Source organism: Periophthalmus magnuspinnatus, chromosome 3 (genome assembly GCF_009829125.3).
Source record: "Periophthalmus magnuspinnatus isolate fPerMag1 chromosome 3, fPerMag1.2.pri, whole genome shotgun sequence".
NCBI lineage: Eukaryota > Metazoa > Chordata > Actinopteri > Gobiiformes > Gobiidae > Periophthalmus > Periophthalmus magnuspinnatus.
Window position 1 is genome coordinate 8,527,838 of NC_047128.1, and position 9,828 is coordinate 8,537,665.

Consider the following 9,828-nt stretch of genomic DNA (forward strand, 5'->3'; position numbering starts at 1 on the left):
CGCGTGTCTTGGACACTTGGGTGAAGAGAGGGGCTGAGCTGTCAACTGATCACCACCTGGTGGTGAGTTGGATCCGCTGGCGAGGGAGGAGGAACAGACCTGGCAGGCCCAAGCGCATTGTGAGGGTCTGCTGGGAACGTCTGGCGGAGCCCTCTGTCAGGGGGGTCTTCAACTCCCACCTCCGGGAGAGCTTCTCCCTGATCCCGGGGGAGGTTGGAGACATGGACTCCGAGTGGGCCATGTTCTCCACCTCTATTGTCGATGCGGCTGCTCGTAGCTGTGGTCGTAAGGTCTGTGGTGCTTGTCGCGGCGGCAATCCCCAAACCCGGTGGTGGACACCAGAAGGAAGGGATGCCGTCAAGCTGAAGGAGTCCTATCGAGCCTTGTTAGCTCGTGGGACTCCTGAGGCAGCTGATGAGTACCGGCGGGCCAAGCGTGCCGCGGCTCGGGCAGTCACAGAGGCAAAAACTCTATCGGACGGCCTCAAAGAGATTCTGGCAAACCGTCCGACGCCTCAGGAGGGGGAAGCAGTGCTTCACCAACACTGTTTACAGTGCGGGTGGAGAGCTGCTGACCTCGACTGGGGATGTTGTCGGGCGGTGGAAGGAATACTTTGAGGATCTCCTCAATCCCACTGTCACGTCTTCCGAGGAGGAAGCAGAAACTGGGGACCCAGAGGCGGACTCGTCCATCACCCTGGCTGAAGTCACTGAGGTGGTTGGCAAGCTCCTCGGTGGCAAGGCTCCGGGGAGTACCTCAAGTCTCTGGATGTTGTGGGGCTGTCTTGGCTGACACGTCTCTGCAACATCGCGTGGCGGTCGGGGACAGTACCTGTGGAATGGCAGACCGGGGTGGTGGTCCCTCTGTATAAGAAGGGGGACCGGAGGGTGTGTTCCAATTACAGGGGAATCACACTCCTCAGCCTTCCCGGTAAGGTCTATTCCAGGGTACTGGAGAGGAGAATCCGACCGATAGTCGAACCTCGGATTCAGGAGGAGCAGTGTGGTTTTCGTCCTGGTCGTGGAACACTGGACCAGCTCTATACTCTCCATCGGGTCCTCGAGGGCTCATGGGAGTATGCCCAACCAGTCCACATGTGTTTTGTGGATCTGGAGAAGGCATTCGACCCTGTCCCTCGTGGTGTCCTTTGGGGGGTGCTCTGGGAGTATGGGGTCCGGGGCTCTTTGCTAAGGGCTGTCCGGTCCCTGTATGACCGGAGCAGGAGCTGTTTTCGCATTGCCGGCAGTAAGTCAGACCTGTTCCCGGTGCATGTTGGACTCCGCTAGGGCTGCCCTTTGTCATTGGTTCTGTTCATTATATTTATGGACAGAATTTCTAGGCGCAGCCAGGGGCCGGAGGGGGTCTGGTTTGGGAACCACAGGATTTCATCTCTGCTGTTTACAGATGATGTTGTCCTGATGGCTTCTTCGAGCCAGGACCTGCAACAGGCACTGGGGCGGTTTGCAGCCGAGTGTGAAGCAGCTGGGATGAGAATCAGCTCCTCCAAATCCGAGGCCATGGTTCTGGACCGGAAAAAGGTGGTTTGCTCTCTCCGGGTGGGTGGTGAGTCTCTGCCCCAAGTGGAGGAGTTCAAGTATCTCGGGGTCTTGTTCACGAGTGAGGGAAGGATGGAGCGGGAGATTGACAGGCGGATCGGTGCAGCGTCTGCAGTGATGCGGTCGCTGTATCGGTCCGTTGTGGTGAAGAAGGAGCTGAGCCGGAAGGCGAAGCTCTCAATTTACCGGTCAATCTACGTTCCTACCCTCACCTATGGTCATGAGCTCTGGCCGAATGACCGAAAGGACAAGGTCGCGGATGAAATGGGCTTCCTCTGCAGAGTGGCCGGGCGCACCCTTAGGGATAGGGTGAGGAGCTCGGTCACACGGGAGGAGCTCGGAGTAGAGCCGCTGCTCCTACACGTTGAGAGGAATCAGTTGAGGTGGCTCGGGCATCTGCTCAGGATGCCTCCTGGACGCCTCCCTAGGGAGGTGTTCTGGGCATGTCCCACCGGGAGGAGGCCCTGGGGAAGACCCAGGACACGCTGGAGGGACTATGTCTCTCGGCTGGCCTGGGAACGCCTTGGGGTCCCACCGGAGGAGCTGGAGGACATGTCCGGGGTGAGGGAAGTCTGGGAGTCCCTGCTTAGACTGCTGCCCCCGTGACCCGGCCCCGGATAAGCGGAAGAAAATGGATGGATGGATGGATGGACATTCATCAGCAACAGACAAGCAAATAATCAACAGAAAACAAGAACATGGATAACTGTCCTAGAGTGCCCCATCTCCTTAAACCCTCCTTTTCAGCAGGAAACACTCAAAACTACAGAGAATAACACACACATACTAATCAAACGAATTAGTATGTGTGTGTCACTTTTCTGGTCAATGGTCAGCCTGCTTGTCCCTATGGAGCTGTTATTTATTTTTATATCATTAATCTTGTCTTATGGAGACACCACCAGGCCAAGTTATAGGTGAGATCTGTGGAGAGGCCAGTCCCATCACAGTCTCAGTGCAGTGTAGGACTCAGTGCAGTGACTGTGAAGGGGGGACATATGGGGGATCAGAACTGTGAGGACAAAGTGAAGCAGAGCACTGAAGCAGAAAGCCTTTGTCCAACCCGGGATCTGTGATGCCATTCATCTGGTGCTGCATTAATGAGGCAGGAAGAAAACAGAGTACAGGGGGATGGGGAAAAGACAGGTACAACAATACAAAGGACAGATTGATGAGAGCACAAGGTACAACACAGGGACAACAATACAGAGGACGGGGAGAGAGGACAAGTGACCAGGGAGAGCATTACATAGGACAAGTTGATAAGACAAAAGAGACAGAAGGTGCATGTGAACAAGAGAGACAAGAGGACAGGGGACAAGTGCACAGAGAGTACAGTGATAAAAATACAGAGAACAGGGGGATGTCAGGACAGGTGACCAGGGACAACATTACATAGTACAAGTTGAGAGAAGGCAAGAGGGACAAAAAAGACAAGAAAGACAAGTGCAGAGGAGACACAAGAGGACAGAAGAGTGCAAACATTTTTAACTGAGTTTGCAATGTACCCATTTGCACCCCTGCAGATACTCTTGCACCCTTGTAAAGCCTTTTGCACCCCTATAGACCCAGACCTGGGTTAATCTCTCCGATGAGCTCAGGTCTGAAGCAGAGCCTTGAGAAGTGTAATTAATTATGAAGAGTAATTAGTTATGCTTTCTGAAACACCACTGGGCAGTTTCTTAGGTCCTCACCGAAACACTGGCAGTGGGGGGCCCGGGGGTTTGAGAGGCAGTTTTCATGCTTTTGTCAAAAAATTACTTGGTTTGGTGGGATCATACCCATGGTAAATATTTATCAATGCGTAACATTAAGTGTTATGTTAAGTGTCAGTTTGGCAAAATTGTGTTAAATAAAACTTTCTTAAAAATTCCAGAAAGTAGAGCTGAATTCAAAAACAGAATCCCTCTTACTCCATCCAAAAAGCAGAGACAATTTACACACAAGGAAGGTATTTTTCTGACAAGTTCTGACATTTATTTTTATTAGTTTAACCATTGTGTAAATTAGTAGAGTTTTGGCCATTGTTTATATTATACTACATACCAATTTTAGTTAACTCTTAAGTAGAACTGGACAGAAAAGTAAGATTTTTGCATGTCCATACTGTCACCCATTTGAAGACAATTATTTATCAAGCTCACCACATTTCACCTTTTAATAGTTATCAAGGATCTATGTGCAATACTTATACTTTTCACTCTAATAATACATTGAATAATTCAATATTTTTACTTATGTCATACATTTACTTTAATACATTTTTTGCTCCTGTAGACCTGTCTGTCTTTACTTAAAGTGCATATGGTAGGTTAGACTACACTTCCTGTTCCCCCTTATGATGACATGAAATTGTAGTTTTCAAGTTAACAGCTGCCTTTAATCCTTGGTTCAGTAGAGAATGGCAATTCCAGGGCTGAAATCATCTGAATGATTCTAGTGGGGTATGAAGTTTAAAATCATAAACTTTATAGTTTTTTCTGTTTGAGAGAAGAATTCAACAAGTGTAAAACTATGATAAATACCACCAGAATCTCCCTGTACTCACTCCACTCTGCACTCTGTTTGTGCAGAGTGCAAACAACTAGACCAGTGGTTCCAGTGATGGAATGTAGTAAGTAAAAGTAGTAAAGTACTATACTTAAGTACACATTTTAGGTATCTGCACTTTACTTAAGTAAATTTTAAGTGGATACCTTTTACTTTTACTTCATTACATTTACTTTCTACTGAAAAGTAAAAGTATTTTTTGTGAGAGAACACTGAGGGTATATTTCTAACACATTCATAATTTGAGCACAAAAAAATAAAATAAAATAAAAAAGAGCTAGAAAATTGATTGATTCAATTGTTTCTGCTGAACACAATTCAATACAAATCTTTATCAAAATTACTACATTTGAAGCCTTATAAGACCTTAACATATGCATGCAATACTTTTACTTTTAAAGTACGTTTTAGTTAATAGTTTTACTTAAGTAGATTTTTTCCTGTGACTTTTACTTGACTATCTTTTCTCCTCCAGTATCTATACTCTTACATAAGTAACAAAATTGAGTACTTCTTCCATCACTGAGTGGTTCACAAACTTTTCACACCAAGCATCATTCTAGAAAACATATGCACCACCAGATCTAAACCAGCTCTAAACCAGGTCTAAAACAGGGAAATAAAAAAGATAATATTGGTTTTTAGGTTTTAGAGAGATGACAATATTCAGTGTATTGAGAGTGTTGATGAATAAAACTATAATACTGACATAAAGAGATGTCAAGTGCAATGTCCCAAACAAGTGTGATGAAGTGCTATTTGTGCTTTTCTGTGGTGAAATGTAAGATTCATTCATATTTTGTGCAATACCTCAACCAAGACACTTACCGTAAATTTCGGACTACAGAGCGCACCTGATTAAAAGCCGCACCAGCTAAATTTGAAGAGAAAATCAATTTTGTACATATATAAGCCGCACCTGAATAAAAGCCGCAGGTTTTCATATTGTAACATGAGATATTTACACAGAAAGACGGTGCACTGACACGCTTTTTTTTAACTTTGCCTGAAAATTGGAACCAACACGACATCAACACGGGATGAACACATCTGCAGGTTTAGAAAATAAAACTGCACCAAAACGGAAAATCTGCTTTTATTTCCTCTGAAAACTTTTGTCGTCTTTTACATTGACCAAGTTGGATTCATTGATGTCGAGCTTACGTGCAGTGGCTCTATTTCAGGAGTCGGCAACCCGCGGCTCCGGAGCCGTATGCGCCTCTTTCAGCCTCATACTGCGGCTCTGCGTGGCTGAAGTGTATTTTATTTGTGTTAGCTCTTTTTTGTTGTAGTTTAAATTGGAAGATTATGATGATGAATAAAATTATATTTTCTTATTTTTCGTTGCTCAAAATAAGCGTCACACTCGCGGAACAATGTTCAAAACAAACACCGCTCACGTCTCACAGACACAGACACAGACACAGCTCACAGTCCTGCGTAAAGAGCCCTGATTTTCAGACGTTGTGCGCACAGGGGTCAGGAGCAACTTTGGCCCGTCCCTAATGACACACTAATAAGCTCGTCCGTAGATGTATCATGAAAATCCTGCTGGAAATCGCCACAGAAATCTATTTGATGTAGTAGCAAGTATATTATCTGCTCTTGTCTCCGCGGTGACGTATCACGTATAACACATCAGACACGACGCACAAAAGTAGAGCCACAAGCGAGTGAAAATGAGCCAAAACAAAAGTCTTTGGAGAGCTTTTAACAAAGGGGAAAAGGACAACTGAGGAGCCAGAAGAGGAGACTACACCTCCAAGAAAAAGAAAGATAAATTTAACAGACAATGCCCACTTAAAATCTGGGTTTGTCGCTGCAGGTGACTCACGCGCACAGTCCGCTCTACGTAACATACGGGAAAAGCAAATAAGGCAATGAAACCTTCAAAACTGCTTTGGCACATGGAGAATAAGCACCTGGGATTAAACAATACGCCTTTAGAGTTTTTGAAAGAAACTGCGGAGCAGAGTAGACATAATCACATAGTCAGCGCAGGGCTCCCTCTGATGCAGCGGTTTGGTGAGTTGTATTTTTTTAATGCACTTAAGTTGTTTTTGCCATATTTATCTGCCACGTGTAGAAGGCTTGTCCGTGAAAATAAAACCCAGGGGCCGTTATCCAGTAAAAAAATCCATAAATAAGCCGCACTGCTGTACAAGCCGCAGGGTTCAAAGCGTGGAAAAAAAGTAGCGGCTTATAATCCGAAATTTACGGTAGTCACATTTTAGCACATTCCTCCTGCATTGTTCAAATGTAAATAAAATTTCAATGCTGAAATTGTATTTATAATTCAATCAACAAGTAAGAGTACTACTACACTGTCAAATATATTACTCAAGTTGGAATAAAAGTGTTAGGATAAATAACTGCTTAGCTGTTTTGCATAAGCACTGCTATAATTTGTTATTGTACTGATGTCGTAATGCTGGGTAGTTTGGACCAAATAGTGCAGTACTCGGGGAAGTTTTACAGTGTTTATTTACAATATGTGAAATACAGTTGAAAAGCGGGGGTAGATCTGGAAGCAGGAAGCTGGGTGCGGGCGGTGCAATGGGGCACACGAGGCGGACAGAACCGGGACGGGGAGCAGAGCGTGAGCTGGGGTCCGGGAGCAGAGATGGAGGCAGGGCGAACTGAGCCAAGACAGGGAGCGGGGTCCAGAGACGTGAGATACCGGGGACAAGACGAGACAAGACAATACCAGAACAGGAACGAAGCCGGGAGGAACCAGGGAACGAGATGTTGGCCGTGTCCCAATTCGCCAAACTGGCCTTAGGATCACAATTGGAAGTGTGCGTCGAAGGGCAGTTACGTAATTTCCAGCGCGACAAGGGCTGTCCCATTTCAACCCACCCTACTGAATGCGCCCACAAACCTGCCCTCCCCTTTCCACCGTTTCCATGGAGATCGGACGTGGCCGAAGCGTGCATCCGTGCACACTTCATGCACTTCTATATCCCATCATGCACCGCAACTACGCAAAAAAGAGAAGAAAATGGAGTCCGCTGTGCAATACACATTCAAATGTTCGTACTGGTTTACCTCATCTACAACAGTGTGACATGAAACTGTTATATCTGAATAAAGATAAGTACAGGCCGTGTGTTTGATGATTAAAAAGGAGGGGAGTTATATGGAATAAAGGAATGTGCAGTTATTGCTACACAATAAGAAGACATTATTATCATGAGAAATTATTATTACAATAAGAATAATGCAAGAATGTTCATTTCTATTGTAAGCGTCAAAGACCAAGAGACTGAAACATAAAGTCAGAAGGTTCCACACAGGTAATGTGAACAATGAAGCAACGGACTCTCCAGAAAGGACAGAAGAGAGTCCTGAGACGTGCACAAAATCTTCATGAGCTCCAGTACATTCCATAGGTCTGCGCCCCTCGTGGGCACGTGTCATTTACCTTAGTGTTAGTAAGTCAAGATACTAGTTTGATGTAGCGTTGCACTGCTAGAAAATACTTCTCAATAATAATATGAAAAGAACTGGCACGGCATAGAAGGGAAACAGTGCCCTCTACTGTTATTAAAGTGGTGTAGCAACTGGCCAAAATACCGAATGTTAAACTGCAATATTTCACTATATGTACAGCTAATCAGTGTTCTCTGGTTTATAGACTATGAATGTAAAAATTATATTGTTACCTCTGTCTCTGTTATTACGTTTTCACAAGGTATATTTTGTTAAAGTTATGAAGTAGCTACAATTGAGAAAAAAATCACCTTGAAACATATATTTGCCTATTGATATTCAATCTAAACAAAAAGAAACGGCTGTGACGACGACATCTTGACTTTTCTTTTCTTTTCTATTAAATAATAAATCATTAAAAATAACGTACGTCATGTACGTATCATATGTTCAAAGACAGCGGTGGAAGTGCGGTCCCTGGTTTAGGCCTGTCCCACTTCAGCAAGATGGCGGCTACACTGAGGAGGACACACTCTCGACCGGAAGCTTGAAACCACACTTTGAGGAGTACCTCGAATGGTCCCTTCAAACGGTGCATTTGGCGAATTGAGACACGGCCGTTGACACGCGGACGATCTGGCATCGAGTGTCTGGTCTGGACTTCTCTTATCCACGGCAGGTGGCGTTGATTGCGTTGATGAGCTGCAGGTGCGCGCGGGAGGAGCCAGAGCTCAGCCCGGCTCCAGCATGTGGGGGGAAGGAGAGAGAAGGGTAGGAGGCAAGACCAGGACCGGAGAAAGTGCAGATCGTGACAACTGAGGTCATGTGAAGATCGGGACTGTGATCACAGCTGTGAGACTCAAAGATATATGTCAAGACAAATACATGATATTCCAATCAATCTAATTGCAAACTGAATAGCACAAGATCTATTGACAGGGATGATGACATGACCTGCTACCCAGAGAATGTCCCGGAAGGGTGGTCATCGCTGTTTGATTGGACTGTGCAACGTCCCAATAGGTGTGTGAATAAAATTATGATTATTTCATCATTAATAAATTGTATGCTTATATTGTGTATACGTGACCCATATGGTATGATGGAAACAGAGACCCCTTATGTAAACAGACATGAATCCAGGAAATGGTTTCTGGAAATTTGAAGAGTGCTAATTTGTTTAACATGCTGAGGGGTCATGTGAAAGAAGTATATGTCATTCTTAAAGGAAATGTATGTTATCTGTTATAGAATTGTACGTCATGTGTCCAAATAAAAGGCCTCTCTGAGTTGAGGGAAGGCGGAGAAAGGCACAGAAGAAGGGAGGATGCAGAGATCTTCGTTTGTGTGCTTTCTTCCCTCTGATCAGAATAGAAACAAGGTATACTTGTATTGAGTCTTTTTGGTAAACAGCACGCCGAGAACGGAGTTTTCCTAACAAAGTGCTAGGTCTAAACCATGGTAGTCACCCACTATAGTTTGCATATAAAATTCATAGTATTGGTAGTTTCAGATCCTAGACTGTGATGATGTCATAATCTCAGATGGGGTCAATTTTCCCTGTTAACATTGTACTTTGCCATGAAATATCCAAAAGGTATATTCATAAATATTGAATTGAAAATGTTTAGTACTTACGAGACCCAAGGACTCATTGTATTGCAACAAAAACCTATATTTTAACAATATACATTTTTGCTGTCCCCATCTGTATTAAATATTATTGGCCTATAGAATGTTGTGACATGATCTGAAACCCAGCAATAGGCATAAACATTCAGTCTGCATTGGAATGTCAGCAGACTCTTTGTGCAGGTAAATTCTCTGGACTTTATTTCTGTGGCCAGAGTATTCTTTATCTAAGCAGAAACCAATGAACACAAGGAAAAGGCTTTTCCTCAAGAAAAGTATTGTCTAAAAATAACTTCAAGCTGTACAAATGTACTCATCTGCCTGGTAAATGTATTTTCAGCACTGCCCTCTTGCTGCAAACTAGTAACATTAAACTCAGAATTAACATTGCTCAATATAATAGATATCATAAATGAATGGGGACTATCGTTAAATTAATATAAGTTGCCGCAGAGATATGCCTGACCCTTCCCTCCATCTCGATGTCACTTCTGCTGACTGCCTCTGAACACACACTCACATGAACCACTCACAACAGGAAGTGACAGCTCAGTGTAGCACCCTCTGTATGGAAAAATATTACAAGGAAAATGAGCCTGCTATTGAGGTTTAACCACAAGTTTGTCAAAGACTGGGGATAAGTTGTACAAACGTTTTA